At 39.9% G+C, this 21014-nt stretch overlaps 1 protein-coding gene across 23 annotated transcripts in view; it reads left to right on the forward strand.

Moving 5' to 3' along the window:
- The window catches only part of CCDC91 (coiled-coil domain containing 91), a 169231-nt gene that overhangs the window by 118402 nt on the left and 29815 nt on the right, over positions 1-21014 (forward strand). The gene's annotated exons all lie outside the window — the stretch shown is intronic.

Consider the following 21014-nt stretch of genomic DNA (forward strand, 5'->3'; position numbering starts at 1 on the left):
TAATTTAAAGATGGGGTTGTAAATGCAGTCTGTCAAATTCAAGTTGTGATCAGAGGTCAGTATCAATAACATGCTGTTTTATGTTCACAGATAAGCTTCATTTTGCAGTTTGTATGCAAACAAAGGTTAACTTTTCCTCTTTACCCATACTATATGAGGGCCTGAAAATATATGATATTCAGTGGGGAAGGATTTATATCCAGTACATTGGTCTTATTAAAAAATACAGTGTTCTGAAATGGTTTCAGCTATGTTAATGATGTATACTTGCAGACTAATGTTTGTATATAAGCAATCAATTGTAACTTTATAAACTTGATTCACTTCCAGGAGAATAAAATAAATAAATTAATTAACACACTCCTCCCCTTTGAGAATCTTTAAAAAATAATTATAATAATAAGGATTCTACATAAACAAAATTACTAATTGTGAATCTAATTGGTATCATTGTCCTCAGAATGAGGTAGTGTCTTTGGTCTGTTATATTCCTTGCTATTATGGGCTGAATAATATTGTGGAAAACAGTATTTAACTTCAGAAGTTTCACTCTACTAGTAGTTCAAGATGTTGGTTGAGTTCTCTTCTTCTCTTATTGTGGGTGGAGAAGTTTACATTTAGCAGCGTGGGTTTTTCATGGGAAAGACATTTAAACAGATGTCCAGGGGAAAACACTGTCCGTAATGAGTTTGTTTATATGTTAAGTTAGTCATTTACAGAGGATGAGCTTTGGGGAAAGTGAAAATGCATCTCATATTAGAACAGCTAGTACAATAAATAACTTAGTTAATAGGACCAGTATTGCAACTCAACTAGTCTGTGTAGTGCAGAGTCCTATGTCTATGTCCTAAGTCCTATGAGGAGTGGCTGAGGGAACTGGGGTTGTTTAGTCTGGAGAAGAGGAGGCTCAGGGAGACCTTATTGCTCTCTACAATCACACGAAAGGAAGGTGTGGGGAGCTGGGGGTCGGCCTCTTCTCACAGGTAACTAGTGATAGGACTACAGGGAATGGCCTCAAGTTGTGTCAGGGGAGATTCAGATTGGAAATTTGGAGAAATTCTCAGAAAGAGTAGTCAGGCATTGGAATGGGTTGCCCAGGGGGGTGGTGGCATCCCTGGGGATGTTCAAGCAAAAGTTGGATGTGGTTTTGGGGACATGGTTTAGTGGGTGACATTGGTGGTAGGGGGATGGTTGGACTGGACCAGATAATTGTGGAGGTGTTTTCCAACCTTAATGATTCTGTTTCTCTTCACTGTTGATATATAGATCACACAATTTTGAATTGACGGTGAGATTGTCTAGATTTCCCAATTCAGATTATTTCAGCTGTATCTGGGAGAAAAATAAATGGGATTTTGATTAAAATAAACCTATATGTTGTTTGAAATAACAAAAGAAAAAGTCTTCAGTTGCTTGCTGCAGAGTTTCTGTAAATTTTCCTTTGTATATAAGTGGACTTGTACATCATTTATTACTCCTTTGCAGGTACAGCATACCTTTATAAATCTTGTTTATATTAAAAGTATGTGAGGTCAAAGCCTGGCAAAACAAACAAACAAACAAACTGAAAAAAAAACACTCCCCTTTTGCAGCTTCTGCTATTTCCTCGGGTCCTGTCGCTGTCCCCAGACAGCAGAGCTCAGCGCCTGTCCCTCCGCTCCCCTCATGAGGGAGCTGCAGGCCGCCATGAGGCCTCCCCTCAGTCTGCTCTGCTCTGGGCTGAACAAACCAAAGGACTTCAGCTGCTCCTCATCCTTCCTGCTCTCTAGACCCTTCACCATCTTCATAGCCCTCCTTTGGACACTCTAATAGTTTTATTTCGTTTTTATACTGTTGTGCCCAAAATCACACACAGTACTCAAATTGAGGCTGCACCATTGCAGTGTAGAGCGGGACAATCACTTCCCTTGACTGGCTGGCAATACTGTGTCTGATGCACCTCAGGATGCAGTTGAACCTCTTGGCTGCCAGGGCACACTGTTGACTCGTATTCAACTTGCTGTTCACCAAAACCCCCAGATCCCTTTCTGCAGGACTGCTGTCCAGCATCTCGTCCCCTGGTCTGTACATATAGCCAGGGTTGTCTCTTCCCAAGTGCAGAATCTGACACTTGCTCTTGTTAAACTTTATATTGTTGGTGATTGCCCAACAATTTGTCAAGATGTCTCTGCAAGACCTCTACACCTTTGATGGAGTCAACAGCTCCTCCCAGTTTGTCATCTGCAAACAGAAACACATTCAACATCCAAGTCATTTTTCTAGTTGTATGCTGGACATTTTGTCCAGAAGGATATTATGAGAAACAGTATCAAAGACTTTACAGAAATCCAAAATGATAACATCAACTGGCTTCCCTTGGTCAGCTAGATGGAATGGAAATTAGGTTTGCTAAGCAGCAGCTTTGCCTCATGAACTCATGTTGACTGTGACCAATGACCTCATTGTCCTTCAGGTGTTTTGCAATAACTCCCACAATAATTTTCTCCATAATTTTACCAGGCACTGAAATGAGTCTGACAGGCCTGTAATTACCAGGGTCTTCTTTCTTTCCCTTCTTGAAAATTGGAATAATTTTTGCCAGCTTCCAGTCAGCTAGGACATCCCCAGATTCCAAAGACATTTGAAAAATAATTGAGAGCGGTTTTGCAATGACATCTGCCAGCTCCCTGAGTAACCTTGGATGAATCCCTTTGGAACCCATAGACTTACATGCATCCAGATGGTGACAAGTTTGGGATTGGCTGGGCTGGGAGTTTATTATTCACACAGTCACAGTTCTCCAACTCAGGGGATCTGGGGTCCCTGATCCTGTCACTGGTGTTATGAACTCGTGTATTTAAGTTCAGAATGGAAGATGTTTTTGACTCCAAATCATTAGGCACAATAGCTTATATAAAAGAGTAAAAAGAAAGAGACAGAGTAAATGGATCTTGATCAAAGCCCATGTACCTGCCAGAGTACAAAATATACCTTATGAACTATATTAAAAAGTATCAGCCTATGGAAGGAATTTCTAGAAAGGACTCAGGGAACACAACTTTCTTCCTAGGCTGAAATTTAATTATTTTTATTTTTATTTTTTTACTGAACGATGAGGAGAGTTTCAGTTGTGCTCTTGCAAAGGTAGCATACACATTGTACATTTCATCATTGTTTTGAAAACAAGTTTTTAGAATCCTTCAAACATGGCTACAATGATATTACATGCATAACCTGGTTAGCGGTGGTTAAGTGTTTAACAATTTATAAAAGTTAGATCTGTCAATCCCCCAAGTTTTGCAGTAAATTATACATGTAGTCCAGTATTATACTAAACTATATGTAACAGTAAATATTTACTTAGTTTGGATCTTTGTGTTAGAAGGAATTGACTGTCAATGAATCTTTTTAAAAATAGATTGATAATTATTTGTTCATTCATGTCAACATAATATATATGTCAACATAACAAGGAAAACAAACTAGAAATCTCCTGATGCAGTTCCAGAACTGACCTGAGTTGTAGTCCAGCTATGCTACTTCTATAATAGTGGTTACTTTTGAAGGCCAAGACACCATATGATTTACAAGTTCGGAGATTTCACAAATCCAGCTTCTCAGCATCCAACGTACACTTTAACAGTCACTTAACATATAGTATGTGTGTGTGGGATTCTTTGAAGTAGTAGTAAGTGACTTTAAAAAAAGTAAAAAATTGATATTCCTTTATTCTTACACAGTACTTTTCAACCCTTTTTTTTCCTGATCAGTATGCTTGTAACAGAAGTGTTTTAGAGTTGAGGAAATTAAATGTCCTAGGTTTCATAAAATTTCTGAGTGATTTAATGTCATATACATAAAATTTATTCATACCTATGGTGGATCTATGAAGACCCTAGTTCAAAAATGTTCACAGATTAACTCTGAATTATTTATCTAATTGGTTTTACACATAATGTTTGACACTGTTGTCCACAAATGAGGTACATTCCGTATCAGTGAAACAAAAGGTGACTTGTCTCTTTGACTGTATTTTCTCATGGGCAAATGAACAAGTGACAAGTGTCTGTGCGGGGGGAGGGTTATATGAAAAATGAGAGTTTGGAAGCGTAAAAGTTAGTTAGGAGGGGGAAATGGAAGCAACAATATCATCATGCTAAAATGCCTAAGATAAGAACAAATGTTATTTAATGTTATTGAATGCCAAAGTGTCTATATCAAGCGGAGAATGTCAGTAATTCTTCACCTCTCATTAAAGGACACTGCAGACTAAAACAAAACAAAAATAGAAAGGAAATTCTGAAGGCAACATATAGTTTGAGACAATAAATTAAAGATGGACAATACATTGTCATTGTGCTTTTTTATACTTAAAATAAAATCCCAAGTTTTTAAACATATATGAACTATATTGACAATGGTTCAATTTATATAGTTCAGTCTTAGCTTTAGTTTCTTTATTGCATTTTCAATGAATATCATACTAGAAAAATGTTTTCTATGTCGCTACAAGTAACATATTAAGAATATGGATATCTAAGATGTGAAGGAATTTTCACAGGAATTTGTCCCTTTATTTTGCAATTACTTCATAACCACAATTATTCCCAAGTGTGCTTCAAACCTGAAATAAAGTAAGACAGACATATCTGTTGAAAGGTATCTTTGAAAGATACCAGACTTGTAGAGGTTTATATATAAACCTTAACACCTTGAAGAACCCTTCTATGTCAAATTTGAACACACTTGCTACCGCTAATAGCCAGGCATGCTTTTTTCAGCAAAGGCACACACACATTATGTCCAGAAAATTATCTTTATTAATTTCCTGAAAGTTTATTTGACCCTGTAGTACATAGGTCCTTTTTTGAACATAAATATCAGGAAGGCAAAACAATGTTTCACCTTCCTGATGATGTAAGGGAAAATGGGGTGGTGGTGGTGAACACAGATACACACATAAAAAAGAAGACAGGCACCGAAGTAGGATTAAATAGCAATCTACTATGTTCACTTTTAATTATCATAAAATAAATGTTACTCTTAGATTATATCCAGTGCCTAGTTACAGTACGCTATTGGGTGCTACCTATATCCTTCGATGACTTAGATGTAGGGGGAAGCAATATCTTGCAGTTTGGTTAGAGAGTGAAGTAACAGTAGGAAAACACTTGTCCATGAGTATCAGCATTCTGTCCCATTTGACATATATCCAAGATTTGCTAACTCATTTGACAGTGTTGTCTTTTGTGGCTTGATGTTCACAAACCTGTCACCTCTGGGCTTGCATTGTGGTCTTTGGTCATCTGACTGCTTCGAAAATAGCCAGTACAGTGACAGTCCCCCACATTTTAAGTGCCCCAAGATATAATAAATCGCATAGGCCAGCCATTCAGACTCACTGTGCCTGTGTTACTGATTGGAGTGAGAAGCCTTTTACATTTTTGCATTGTCTCTAAGAATTCTAGTGTTTGTTTTCACACTGAATGTATCTGAAGGGGTTTCAGGGTGTGATAGCTATTTGTTTTTTTTCCTCAATGATGCTGATGTGTTATTATACATTTGCACATCTGTATGTAGGCACTTATTTGTGTGTTTATGTGGACAAACATATTTATTTACTCTTTGGAGGACATGACAAGAAGTAGAGACCTAGTGGCAAGAAATCAACTTTAATGGTAGTTTAACTACAGCCTAATATTGCAGTTCCCAGAATGTTATCCATGGACTAAGAGACGAAGGCATGGCAGGTGACCTGACACTGTATTACTTCTCTAATATTTTTGATTAAAGATTTGATTAGTGAGTACATGGTGCTCTTTTAGGAATATATATATAAAAGAAAGGATTCTTATATGAACTTCATGTGGGGCTTTGCACATTATATGAACACGGGTTCCATTTGATAGCTGTGAAGTATGTGAACATATCTTTGTCCCACAGTGCGAGTTTTATAAGCAATTCCAAGGAACATTCATATTTGTTGTTTGATCCTTTGTGCAGTGTAATTATGTGACAGACTTTATGGAGGTATGTTGAAAGTATTCTACTTTTGTGTTAGAAGAATAAGACAAGTATGTTAGCATTGTGTGTAAAATAATGTTTGGACAACACCTTTGTCATAGTCTTTTGCTTACACTGTCTCCCTTCACTGATCCAAGTTGTGAGAAAAAAAACTAGGTGTAACCTACACCAGATGCAACAACCTATGAAACTGTAGAGTAGCAGACAGGCATTGTTGTAAGGCAGACAAGTGATTTATCAGATTCCACCAGTCTGAGAGAAGTCAAGTCAGTTGATTAAAAGGAGTAAGAGTTAATTTCTGAACAGGGAAAACGCTTGAAAACAAGTTGTAAAACAGCAAAAAAGCAGTGTCTGAATAAATAAATAAATAAATAAATAAAACTCAATGTTGAAGTATATTAAGGTCCATCTTAGTCTTATTTTGAAGTAATGAAACCATTCCTAAAGCAATTTGCAGTATGGAACTACACATTTTTCTTTTTATGTAGGGAGTTTAGTGCCTGCTGTTCCACAAAGACAGTTCCTGAAAGAGTTGCCTTATATATCTCATAGCTGAGATGATTTTTTATTAAATTGCAGACAGAAAGCAAAAAAAAACAGCTTAATAAAAACACTAGTGCAATATTAAAATATTCCAAAAAGCCTTCAAAGATTGACAGAAGTGAATTTTCTATCCAGTGTTATCCAGATATTTTGAGAAATAATGTAGCTAGGTAGTCACACAGCACATTCTGTTTCTAACCGGTGAAATGGTGCAGGGATCCAGATGCATTCTAGCAGTAAAACATACTGACAAGTAAATATTTTTATATAAATTATACATTCCTTTAATAATTTCTGTGAGACTTTATATTCTTTAACTGCATGTAGAATGAAGAAAAACATAGGAATTGAATATATTATTAACATATATGCTTAATTAGCTTCTTTGATTTTTTGTGTTTTCTTTCCTGTCAGTTGCAAATGTTAGGATCACTAACCTTCTCATGCGCAAAAAGACTGCTCTACAGTAGTTAGGAAAAACAAACAAACAAACAAACCAAAAAAAAAACACATGCTGTAGTCCGCTGCAATAAATTTGAAGGGAAAACTAACGCACCTATGACTTTTTGGGCTAGTTTTCCAAGTGGTTTATCCAGCAGAAAATATCCTGATAGTCCTGATCCTGAAAAAAATATGCTTACATGCTTTAGTTTATACTCTGATCTTGTTTACATTAAGTATTATGATCTTTAAAATATTGGCAAAAAAGTAATTTTGGTGTCAGGAAAGAACATGGAGAACATAGAAGTGCTATTACACTCAGTTCACTGCTGTATTTTCAATGTTCAGAATGCCATTTTCAGTATGAGCCTCAAACTGAGGATGTGAACTTGCTGAGATCCAGGAAAAGATCGTTTATATTTCTGTGTACATGTAGGTTCTAATTACTTTAAAAGTATTAATTTCAAAGAGGGCCTGTCACATTTTAATATTAACAACTGAAATTAAAGTGGATTTCACTTTTCTGGAGGTATTTTATACTCAAAAAATAAAAAATCAGTTGTTTCCCAACATGAGGAAGTACCAAATTAGTATATTGAAAAGTTTGAGGTAGTATTATTGTCAGTATAAGCCTACTGATTTCTTCTTTTCTTCTTGATTTCTTCCTTTTTTATTTATTTTCTTCTTTTCTTTATATATAAATATATATTGTGATTATTCCTGATGGAGATTTTTAAAAGCAAGTTCTTGTAGGAAAGTGGAAGAACAGTAGGATTTTTTATCAAATTAGTATTTGATTTTAAATTGATTTTAAAGGTGGTTTTAAGGTCAAAATCAAACCTTCTTTGTTCTGACAGGTATAAATTACATGTCCTGAAACAGTCTAACCTGCTGCATCTCAGGATTCAAAAATGAACTTAAGGTTTCTATCACAGTCTCTGATTAGTCTTTCACCAGTGAAAATTGAAGCAAGAATGCATAGCTTAGCCATATACCACAAAAATTGCCTTAACAGTTTAGTAATTGCTAACTAAAATATGATAATTCACAAGTCTAGGGATTGTTTAAAATCATAAAGCAATGGCTTTGTGGGTTCTCATCATTCTGAGTCAGATCCTCTGTTTTTGCATTCAGATTGGCTCCTGAATGCACTTCTATTTATAACCAAATTTTCTGTTTAAAAGATTGGAATTGACTTCATGGGTTTTCAAACCAATATTTTGCCATTTCCAAAGTAGTCACAGAAGTGTTATCTTGAAACACTTACCGTAATCTTTTTCTAATTCATGGCAAGAGCAGCAGTAGGAAATTTTTATTTTATGAATAAAATATGAATAAAATATTTTATGAATAAAATTGCCTGAAGGCAATCAAAAGAGACTTTAGGGGGCTGGAACGGTTAGTGGATGGAGCGGGAGTGCAGGTAGTGTTTTCGTCCATCCCTACAGTGACAGGGAGGGGTATGGAGAGGACCAGGAAAGCCCACCTGTTAAACACGTGGCTCCGGGGCTGGTGCCAATGCAGAGATCTTGGGTTTTTCGACCATGGGGCAGTTTATTCAGCACCTGGTCTGATGGCCGTAGACGGGTCCCTATCCTTTAGGGGAAAAAGGATCCTTGGCCAGGAGCTGGCGGGGCTCATTGATAGGGCTTTAAACTAGGTGAGAAGGGGGATGGGGGTGAAGCAAGGATTGTTGGAGCTGTGCCAGGGGGAACAATGGCAAGGCCGGGGAATAAGGTAATGGCCCAGCTGAAGTGCATCTACACCAATGCACGCAGCATGGGTAACAAACAGGAGGAGCTGGAAGCCATCGTGCAGCGGGCAGGCTACGACTTGGTTGCCATCACGGAAATGTGGTGGGACCAGTCTCATGACTGGAGTGCTGCTATGCCTGGCTATAGGCTCTTCAGAAGGGACAGGCAGCACAGAAGGGGTGGTGGTGTGTTTCTCTATATTAGAGAGTCTTTCGATGTTGTAGAACTCGAGGCTAGGAATGACAAGATCGAGTCCCTTTGGGTTAGGATCGGCAGGGACAACAAGGCTAGTGTCCTGGTTGGGGTCTGCTACAGACCGCCGAACCAGGATGAGGAGACGGATGAGGAGTTCTACAGGCAGCTGACAGAAGTTGCGAAATCTTCAGCGCTTGTACTCGTGGGGGACTTCAACTTCCCTGACATATCCTGGAAGCACAACACAGCCCAGAGAAAGCAGTCTAGGAGGTTTCTGGAGAAAGTAGAAGATAGCTTCCTGACGCAGCTGATTAGTGAACCTACCAGGGGTGGTGCCCCGCTAGACCTTCTCTTCACAAACAGAGAAGGACTGGTGGAGGATGTGATTGTCGGAAGCTGTCTTGGGCAGAGTGACCACGAAATGGTGGAGTTCACTATTCTTGGCGAGGCCAGGAAGGGAACCAGTAAAACCACTGTATTGGACTTTCGGAGAGCTGACTTTGGGCTGCTCAGGACACTAGTTGGTGGAATCCCTTGGGAGGCGGTTCTGAAGGGCAGAGGGGTCCAGGAAGGCTGGGCGCTCTTCAAGAGGCAAATCCTAATGGCGCAGGAGCGGTCTGTTCCCATGTGCCCAAAGATGAGCCAGCGGGGAAGAAGACCAGCCTGGCTGAACAGAGAACTGTGGCTTGAACTTAGGAGAAAAAAGAGGGTTTATAATCTTTGGAAAAGTGGACAGGCCGCTAGGGAGGACTATAAGGATGTAGCGAGGCTGTGCAGGGACAAAATTAGGAAGGCCAAAGCTCATCTGGAGCTCAATCTGGCTACTGCCGTTAAAGATAACAAAAAACGCTTTTATAAATACATCAACACAAAAAGGAGGACAAAGGAGAATCTCCATCCTTTACTGGATGCGGGGGGAAACTTAGTTACAAGAGATGAGGAAAAGGCGGAGGTGCTCAATGCCTTCTTCGCCTCAGTCTTTAGCGGCAATACCGGTTGTTCTCTGGATACCCAGTACCCTGAGCTGGTGGAAGGGGATGGGGAGCAGGATGTGGCCCTCACCATCCACGAAGAACTGGTTGGTGACCTGCTACGGCACTTGGATGTGCACAAGTCGATGGGGCCGGATGGGATCCACCCAAGGGTACTGAGAGAACTGGCAGAGGTGCTGGCCAAGCCACTATCCATCATTTATCAGCAGTCTTGGCTATCGGGTGAGGTCCCAGATGACTGGCGGCTAGCGAATGTGACGCCCATCTACAAGAAGGGCCGGAGGGCAGACCCGGGGAACTACAGGCCTGTCAGTTTGACCTCAGTACCAGGGAAGCTCATGGAGGAGATCCTCTTGGGAGTCATCATGCGGCACTTGAAGGGCAAGCAGGCGATCAGGCCCAGTCAGCATGGGTTTATGGAAGGCAGGTCCTGCTTGACGAACCTGATCTCCTTCTATGACAAAGTGACGCACTGGGTGGACAAGGGAAAGGCTGTGGATGTGGTCTACCTTGACTTCAGCAAGGCTTTTGACACCGTCTCCCACAGCATTCTCCTCAAGAAACTGGCTGCTCTTGGCTTGGACTGGCGCACGCTGCGTTGGGTTAGAAACTGGCTGGATAGCCGGGCCCAAAGAGTCGTGGTAAATGGAGTCAAGTCCAGTTGGAGGCCAGTCACTAGTGGCGTCCCCCAGGGCTCGGTGCTGGAGCCGGTCCTCTTCAACATCTTCATCAATGATCTGGACGAGGGCATTGAGTGCACCCTCAGTAATTTGCAGATGACACCAAGCTAGGTGCGTGTGTCGATCTGCTCGAGGGTAGGAAGGCTCTGCAGGAGGATCTGGATAGGCGGCACCGATGGGCTGAGATCAACTGCATGAAGTTTAACAAGGCCAAGTGCCGGGTCCTGCACCTGGGGCGCAATAACCCCAAGCAGAGCTACAGGCTGGGAGATGAGTGGTTGGAGAGCTGCCAGGCAGAGAAGGACCTGGGAGTGATGGTGGACAGTCGGCTGAATATGAGCCAGCAGTGTGCTCAGGTGGCCAAGAAGGCCAACGGCATCCTGGCTTGTATCAGAAACAGTGTGACCAGCAGGGCTAGGGAGGTGATCGTCCCCCTGTACTGGGCTCTGATGAGGCCGCACCTCGAGTACTGTGTTCAGTTTTGGGCCCCTCGCTACAAGAAGGACATCGAGGTGCTTGAGCGGGTCCAAAGAAGGGTGACGAAGCTGGTGAGGGGCCTGGAGAACAAGTCCTACGAGGAGCGGCTGAGGGAGCTGGGCTTGTTCAGCCTGGAGAAGAGGAGGCTCAGGGGCGACCTTATCGCTCTCTACAGATACCTTAAAGGAGGCTGTAGCGAGGTGGGGGTTGGCCTGTTCTCCCACGTGCCTGGTGACAGGACGAGGGGGAACGGGCTAAAGTTGCGCCAGGGGAGTTTTAGGTTACATGTTAGGAAGAGCTTCTTTACTGAAAGGGTTGTTAGGCATTGGAACAGGCTGCCCAGGGAGGTGGTGGAGTCACCATCCCTGGAAGTCTTCAAAAGACGTTTAGATGTAGAGCTTAGGGATATGGTTTAGTGGGGACTGTTCGTGTAAGGTTAGAGGTTGGACTCGATGATCTTGAGGTCTCTTCCAACCTAGAAATTCTGTGATTCTGTGGTTCTGTGATTCTGTGAATTCATCATTCAAATAGGAATGTTTTAGGGGTCAGGCTTGTACTTGGTTGAGTGCACCTTGCTTTTGCCTAATGTGCTTTATAGCCTAATCCTCTGATCACAAGTTCAAGCAATCACTTCCCACCTGTTTCTTTACTGTTTGCTTTAGTAAAGGGTCATCAAGTCCTGCAGTGCTGTTATTACTTTCCCAATAGTTGTTAATTCTGCCCATTTTATATATCTGTAAAAGTACCAGGAGATAAAAAAAATAAATAAAAATTAAAAAAAACAATATAGTACTGTAATAATTTTTTGTTAGTTTGTGTTCATCTGTACAAAACCATTAAAAATGTTGCCATGAAGTAGAGAGCTTTTTGGCTTTCTACATGTTATCCTCTTATGTAATGGGGTGTTAGTGTAATAGTAGTATAATAGTATAATAGTATAGTAGTATAAGTAGTATAAAATAGTAGTAGTATAATTGCATAAGGGTTTGGTGTTTTTTTTTTTTTGTTTGTTTGTTTGTTTGTCTTTGAAACTCTTTGTTTAATCATCACTGAAGTGTTTTATGATTATTTTTTTTTGCATAAGGGACTTTTTCAAGTATCCCCATTTAAATAAATGCTAAAGGTCCAGTTTAGTTTTAGTGTGAATACAACAGCTTCAAAAATGTCAGCTTTATCCTGGAACATAGAAAATTAATTAGATATTCCTAGTTTTTACACAGGAAGTCATACTCTTAGAGTTATCCATCTTGAGGATTTGACTGTTGGGATATTTGACATTTTAAATAATTGAATTACTTGGATTTTTTTTTTCTCTTTGTGATTGCCTGTTCACACAAGATTTTGTGAGATATTTCTACAGTTTTCCCTTTTTCCTTAATTTCTTTTTCCATTCCTGTGGTTGAGTTTTTAATGTCTACAGTACTTGTACTGTGTGTTCTAAAATAATTATTTCCAGTACTACCAAATAAATAATTGAACGGAGTTCTGAAAGGGTAACTTCACATTAATATGAAATAAATTATATCCAGTTTTTCATTGATATGAAATAAGATTTTGGTGCAGAAACCTTTATTTCCTATATTTTTCAGATTTCTTTATTGGCATCTTTTCTACCAACATTTCATGCTTGCCTGAATCATTTTGAGCTAAGTCTCCAGGAAGAGGAGAGTATAGCTTACATTCTGTCTTCATTCAAATAGTAGAAAACTAGTGAAAAGATATATTTAGCCTAGGAATTTCTGTTCTAATAAGTGAAATCTAAGGTCAAGTTTTGCTTGAGAGAATTTTGACTAATTCGAATGGTTATATAGATTTACTATCTTAAAAATTAAAGGCAGAAATAAGTAGATGCAGGAGCATAAAGAGCATTTATGTCCACTGAGCATTTGTCAATCACATACTTGGTTTCACCTTAGTTCTCCTGAGGTGAGAGCACATCTTGCCTGATTTTTTCTAATATTGAAGAGAAATTAAAAATTGTTTTCCACCTGCCATCTGAGATGCCCAGCAATTTTTTGTATTTCTATCTGTACATCATTATTTTGTCTTAGTTCTTTTATGTTTAAAAAAAATATCTTTCAACAGGAACCAGGTAGTCCTCTGCAGGTAACTTTGGTTCACAACTTCGTTTACAATGCCATTTTTAATCTTTGATTGGTATGTAGCTGTTCACAGTTAAGATTTGAAATACAAATGGTTAAGCTTTTCAATCCCAATGTTTTACCAGTACCATGAAGCACTAGTTTTATAAACACTGAACCATGCACTAGGACAAAAGTTCTAAATATTTAATGTTCCTGAAGCCAACATAAAAAAAATAATAAATCCTCTTCTTCAATGCATTTTCTTCCCCAACAGTTGTTTAGTTCCCAATATTGTTTAGTCCCTCAGTTTTACCCCACAGCTTAATGGATAAAGCTACTTTCTGAGAATATTCAAGTAGAAAATTCATGAAATTACGTTTTGGGAATAAGTTAACCATGAATGATTTTTAATCTTTTTCCGTGCCTTCAGCATACCAACCATGTATAAAGGAACCTAAATAGTACTGTGTACAAAATTGCAACATATCTTTGTTTTGGATACTCTTCCGTATTTCCTCTTTTTATAGAAAACTTGATTTAGTTCTATGTAATATTTGGCATACTGTAATTTCTCATTCACTTTCTTTCGGTACCTATTGGATCATTCAAATCAACATGGCTGCTGCAAAGAATAATAAACACAAGCATGAGGGATTCAGTACAAAAAGAAAAAAAACTACTCAGACTAGAATATGAGTATGCTTAAGACAGGCTGAAAGGTAATTTCTATCCTTTCTGTTTCTTAAAGTGTGGAAATACTAAATGTGTCAGGAATACATTTTTAAATGAAACATATATCTTGTTAGCCAATGTAAATGAGATTTCCTTTGAAAGAGAAGATAACATGTCTCGCCATCGTTATGAACCAGTGTTCAGAATTACCACAAGTGTTTCTATGAATTCAATAATTTTACTCCATATGTACTCTAAGTATTTCCAGTGGAAGATAGAAAGCTGTAGAAAGATTAGATGAACAAATGGAGTTGGTATTATTCCAAGCTGTCAGACTCACCATGCATCTTGTATGTCTTCTTTTTATGGTCAGGGACTGCAGCAGCAAGTAGAGCTTTGCTGTAGTTATCCCAGTTTGGTTCTCTATCCATCCTCTACCATGCTGTGGATCCTACAAGCTATGCAGCTATAACATGTTTACACTAGTTTTATTAGTGGAAAATAGTGAGTTTTTTTTGAAAAAAAACCCTCCCAGGAGACACTTCCAAAACAACTTTCATTAGAAGGTTAGCGCTGCAACCAACAAAATACTTCCTTTCTGAGATTCATATGTTGCACAAAAGACAACTTTACTCTGAGGAAAGCATAAAGTGCTGCCTTGATCTTTCTTTAAAAAGAACAGCAGCAGCAACAACAAAGCATTCAATTATTTTATTGAGACAGCAGGAATATCGAGACAGACTATTGGAACATTTTGGATATCTTCCTAGTGGTATTCCATGCACTCACTCCTTCAAAGAACCTGTTCTTCTAGGCTCCTAACTCATGACATCAGATCACTTCAATTGCTTTGTAATTTAAGCAAGTATGTCTATTTGTCAGATGAGACATCTATACAGACTAGAATGGCACCCAGAGAGTTCAGACCAAGTTTTATTCTTCCTGGAATCTACAACTCTCTGTTGTAAGGGAGGGTTCAAGAAAGTCACCATCACATTTGCTTCCTACTTGTTTTGTGTTTGCTGGCCTCTCTGCCAGTGGCTACCTCAGAGTGAGGAAGGTCTCATAACTTCTAAAATATTTGTCTTATCAAATATGTAGAGCTGGGAAAGGTAGAATTTAACTCATTTACTATGCAACAGTTAGCCCATGTTTTGATTCATGCTGAACAGAGGAAAGAAAGACATCTTCATCTTTCATCATTCCTTCACCCATGTTCAGTAAGTTAAAAGTAGGCAAAGTAAGAGAAATAGCACAGTGCTTTGTGTTGTTTTCACAAATACTCTTTAGTTTCAGTCATCTTAGAGGTTACTTACAAGTAGCTGTGAAGTTTTCAGATGTCAGTGTGATTTTCCATGTTGATGGTGTCCTTGTAAATTACCCAGAAAATGAGTCAGGCTGAATTTAATAAAAAATAAAATATTTCCAAATGTCTTATAAAAACTTCAGTCATCAAAGCAGATAATTGGTCACTACTGTGCTTCAAACTAAGATCTGCTTCCAACTATTTGTTGCTAGAAAGGTCAGGAAATTCTTTGCTCTGCTTCGTATTTATTTATTTATTTATTTTAAATACATGGACAGTGTTACTGTCAGTGCTACTGATTTAGTTGTTTATAAATCTCATCAGTAATTTACTACCTATTCATTGCTATTAAGTGCTTTATAAAAAACTCATTCAATGTTATAGTCTGCATGTTTATAGCACAGAATCACAGAATCACAGAATCACAGAATTTCTAGGTTGGAAGAGACCTCAAGATCATCGAGTCCAACCTCTAACCTGAACCTCTAACCTAATCTGCAATGCTCGTATATTGTGCATTTTCATAGAATCATAGAATCATAAAACATCCTGAGTTGGAAGGGACCCATAAGGCTCATCAAATCCAACTCCTGGCACCACACAGGTCTACCCAAAAGTTTAGACCATGTGACTAAGTGCACAGTCCAAACACTTCTTAAATTCAGACAGGCTTGGTGCAGTGACTACTTCACTGGGAAGCCTGTTCCAGTGTGTGACCACCCTCTCAGTGAAGAACCTCTTCCTGATGTCCAGCCTAAACTTCCCCTGCCTCTGCTTAACACTGTTCCCATGGGTCCTATCACTGGTGTTTACAGAGAATAGGTCACCTGTCTCTCCACTCCCCCTCGCAAGGAAGTTGTAGACTGCAATGAGGTCCCCCCTCAGCCTCCTCTTCTCCAGGCTGAACAGGCCCAGTAACCTCAGCCGCTCCTCATATGTCTTCCCCTCCAGGCCCTTCACCATCTTCGTTGCCCTCCTCTGGACACTCTCCAACAGTGTAATGTCCTTTTTGTACTGTGGTGCCCAGAAATGCACACAGTACTCGAGGTGAGGCCGCACCAGTGCAGAGTTGAGTGGGACAATCACTTCCCTCGACTGACGTGCTTGATGCACCCCAGGATACGGTTGGCCCTCCTGGCTGCCAGGGCACACTGCTGGCTCATATTCAACTTGCTGTCAACCACAACCCCCAGATCCCTCTCTGCGGGGCTGCTCTCCAGCGTCTTTGTCACCCAGTCTGTACGTATAGCCAGGTGCAGGACCCGGCACTTGCTTTTGTTAAACTTCATACAGTTGGTGATCGCCCAGCTCTCCAATCTGTCCAGGTCTCTCTGCAAGGCCTTTCCACCCTCATCCGAGTCCACAACTCCTCCAAGTTTGTTGTCATCAGCAAATTTGCTCAAAACACCTTCTAGACCTACATCTAAATCATTTATAAAAACATTGAAGAAGACTGGCCCTAAAATGGAGCCTTGAGGCACCCCACTAGTGACCATCCGCCATCCAGATATGGCCCCATTAACCACAACCCTTTGAGCCCTGCCCATCAGCCAATTGCTCGCCCATCGGATGATGTTTTTGTTTAGGTGTATGCTGGACATTTTGTCTAGTAGGATCCTATGGGAAACCGTGTCAAAAGCTTGCTGGAGTCCAAAAAGATCACATCAGCTGGTTTCCCTTGATTGACTAGATGGGTGATCTTATCATAAAAGGAAATCAAATTTGTTAGGCAGGACTTACCCCTCATGAACCCATGTTGGCTGGGACCAATGACTGCATTGTCCCCCAGGTACGCTTCAGTAAGTTCAAGGATCATCTTCTCCATAATTTTACCAGGCACTGACGTGAGACTGACAGGCCTGTAATTGCTAGGGTCTTCTTTCTTACCCTTCTTGAAAATTGGCACAACATTTGTCAGCTTCCAGTCTACTGGGACCTCTCCAGATTCCCAAGACTGTTGAAAAATAATTGAGAGAGGTCCCATTTTGTTTATGTATGTCTTAATTTTTGTGACCATTAGCTGTGCAGACAGAAGAAATGAATTCTTGTAGTTGGCATACATAGGAGAAAGTAAGAAAGAGTTTTTACCAAATAAATTTTCATCTGATGAATAGGGTATTTAAAGAAGTGTTCTAAATGACAAAGATTTACTTAATGAGATAAATACTTAGGGTAAGCATTTCCTATAGATTTAGATCCTAAACCACACTAACATAGCCAGTCAGCAAGCAAATTTTATTTTTTCCTCTTTGAATGACATTCATCTTCCTTCAGGAAAGTTTACTGCTTGTTTTCTGATAACAAAACAAATTATATTAAGCAGTCAAATTTTCTCTGTTGCAGTTGTGTATGCAGTTTTAGTTGACTTCAAAAGGCATACTTGGCTTGCAGGGAAATAAATAAGTTTACACGTTATGACTTAAGTAATCATTTGAATAACAGTCTTATCTTTGTTCAGTTCACAGACACTTGTCACATGCACTCCCATCTCCATTTAAGTGATGGAAGCTGGGAGCAAATATATAACCATTGTAATAGAAATTCACTGTACTGCTGTGTGTTCCCATATGATTTGTGCAGCTGTGCCTCATAACCTTTAGAAGAGGCATAACTAATCATCGCATTTCTCTGACTAATATTTACCAAAATATAAGTGCACACTTAAGAATTGCAGATATCCAAGTTAGAAATTTGAGGGTGTAGTATTAATAGATCATTTTTTCCAATATTATAGAAACTAAGGACCTATTTCAGCAACAGTATTTTATTTGTATTTAAAAATCACTGGCAAACTAGTATAAACTACATCTGTCTTATTTCAAAGTGAAGAAAAATATGGAAAATTTATCTCCTGGCTTTGTATGAAGAAATAATTAGTTTCGTAATGCTACGGTTACTTTTGGAAACTAGAGTCCCACTTCCTCTTTCTCTGACCAGGTGCTTTCTGTGCAGTTTTGTCCAGCCAAAAGGGTGTGTGGGAGCTTACCTCTGTGGGGAGTTGGTATGTGCTAGGACAGTCAGCTTAGGTATTTACCGTGTAGCTAGAGGAACTAGAAATATTTTTCCTCGGCTGTGCAAAAGACTTGGAATGTTTGGAAAATACTACAGTTTACCTTAATGCACATTTACAGATGTTCCCTAAAGTGCAAGTAGTCATAAGGTCCTCAGTGACATAAGGTTCATTATTCACAGAAAGCTGCCTAGTGCAAAAGAACCTGGGGGTGTTGGTTGATAGCTGGTTGAATAAGAGCCAGCAGTGTGCTCAGGTGACAAAGCAAGCCAACAGCATCCCAGTTTGTATCAGAAATAGTATGGGCAGCAGGACTAGGGGAGTACTTGTGCTTGACTCTGGTGAGGCCTCATCTCAAATACTCTGTTCAGTTTTGGGCCCCATAGTACAAGCAGGACATTGAGGCCCTGGAGCATGTCCAAAGAAGGACAGTGAATCTGAAGTGTCTAGAGAGCAAGTAGTATGAGGAGCTGCAGTGGGTTTACGTGACAAGGTTTTAGTAGCAGGGGGCCATAGGGGTGGCTTCTGTGAGAAGAATCTAGAAGCTGCCTCATGTTAGGTAAGGGCCCCGCTGCTGACCAGAACTGAGTCAATAAGTGATGTTGTTTGCACCTCTGTGAGAGCATATTTAAGAAAGGGGGAAAAAACAAACAAACAAGCAAAACAAACAAACAAAAAAAAAGTGGCCACATAGCAACTAGGAGAGAGAGAGGAGTGAGAAACAGCCTTGTCAGTGAAGAAGGAGGGGGAGAGATGCTCCAGGTGCCAGAGCAAAAGTTCCCTGTGGCCTGTGGTGAGAACCATGCTGGAGATGGTTGTCTCCGTGCAGCCCATGGGTCCCACGGTGGAGCAGGGTTCCACGCTGCAGCCCGTGGAGGAGACCACGGGTGAAGAATGCTACATCTGGCCTGGAGCAGATTCCAGGCCAGATGTAGTCCATGGAGAGGAGACCATGCAGGAGCAGGTGACCTGGCAGGAGCTGGTGCCTGTGGGGGACCCAGGGTGGAGCAGTTTGCTCCTGATGGATGGATCCCATGATACAGACCCATGTTGGAGCAGTTCTTGAAGAGCTGCTGCCTGTGAGAAGCCCATGCCGGATCATTTCAGCAATGACTGCATCCTGTGGGATGGACCCCACAGCACAGGCGGACGAGAGTGACCAAAAAGGAGAGGCAGAGACAAAGCGCTATAGACTGGCCACAGCCCCCATTCCCCCATTCCCCTGCACCGCTCGGGGGGAGGAGGTGGAAGAGGGCAGATGGGGTGAAGGAGTTTTCATTTTCTTTCCTTTGTTCCTCACTTCTCTACCTTGTTAGTAATAGGCAATAAATCTTTCTATCTCCCTGTGCTGACTCTGTTTTGCCTGTCACAATAATTGTTTAGCAATCTCTCCGTCCTTATCTCAACCTTTGAGTCCTTTGTATCATATTTTCTCCCCCTTTCCCTTTGAGGAGGGGGAGTGAGAGAGCAGCTGAGGTGGAGGTTGGCCGCCCACCCAAGCAAAACCACCACAGGAGCAGGAGTAGAAACTGAAGTTACTTAGCCTAGAGAAAAGGAGTCTCAGAGGAGACATTGTCTCTACAACTGCCTGAAAGGAGGTAGTAGTGACATGGAGGTTGATTTCTTCTCCCAAGCACCAAGTGATAAGACAAGAGGAAATGGTGTCAAGTTGCATCAGGGGAGGTTTAGGTTGGATATTAGGAAAAAAAAATCTTCACTGAAAGGGTTGTGAAGTATTGGAACAGGCTGCCCTGGGAAACAGTTGAGTCACCATTCTTGGAAGTATTCAGAAGATGTATAGATGTGGTGATTAGGGACATGATTTAGAGCTAGATTTGGCAGTGCTAGGTGAACAGTTGCACTTGATGATATTGGAGGTCTTTTCCAACCTGAGTGATTCTATGATTCTTTAACATTTTAGGAGGAGATTTTTTGATGGAAAATGTTATCTTGCATTTAGAATTATTCGAGGTAAAGATTGCAAGAGAATGCTTGAAGTTCACTTTAATTAGATAAAACAAAAGTTCACTTTAATTAGATTTATCCACCCTGTTGAGGAGAGGCAACAAGTTCCTTCCGGTTGTTGAAATTCTGAGGAGCTGCCTGTAATTCACCTTTGCGTTTGGCCAGCCCTCAGGAGAGACTGTACGTGTACAAAATTGCTCTATTTGTTATTCATGTATCAAAATCATCATGGAAAATGGTCAGTAACATAATTCTTAAATGAGAGCAAAAGTTTCCCCTTTACGTATTTTAGTACTGCAATTAAAATAGTATTTTAGTTCTTTACATTACTGGCAAAAATAAGAAAAATGTCTTAGTATGCAATAGGTCATATATTCTGCATAAGGACCATGTATTTCAAAACAGTTTTTACATTGAGAGTTGGATCAGAGTAATGGGGAAAATCAGAAGAATAGAAGAGAAATAAGGTGTCTGGTAGCTGAAACTGTCTGTAATTGCATATAATTATTCGCAAACAAAATTAATATCAGTAAACATTCAAACATCACATTAAGAGAAAATAAAAATGTCTTATTGCAGCCAATTATTAGACATACAAATGTCTGTGAAAGATTTTTAACTTCCTGCTTTGGAAGATTACATTATCTCTATAGAAAAGTCTATGTGTAGTTGTTGTTTCTTCCAATGTGGAAATGTGAAAAGTTTTGGAACCATTTTCATCTTATCCATACATTAGTCCTTAAGCATATTATCATATTTGTGGCACAATGTAATTCAAGCGATTTTTATAGCATTTTTGTTTTCTGTCTAACTAAAAGTTGACACAGAGTTCAGCTATAACTTAATCTGCATTTGTCATTTCTGAAATTACTTGGTTGCTTTCTAGACATTT

The sequence above is a fragment of the Anas acuta genome, chromosome 1 (genome assembly GCF_963932015.1).
Source record: "Anas acuta chromosome 1, bAnaAcu1.1, whole genome shotgun sequence".
Lineage (NCBI taxonomy): Eukaryota > Metazoa > Chordata > Aves > Anseriformes > Anatidae > Anas > Anas acuta.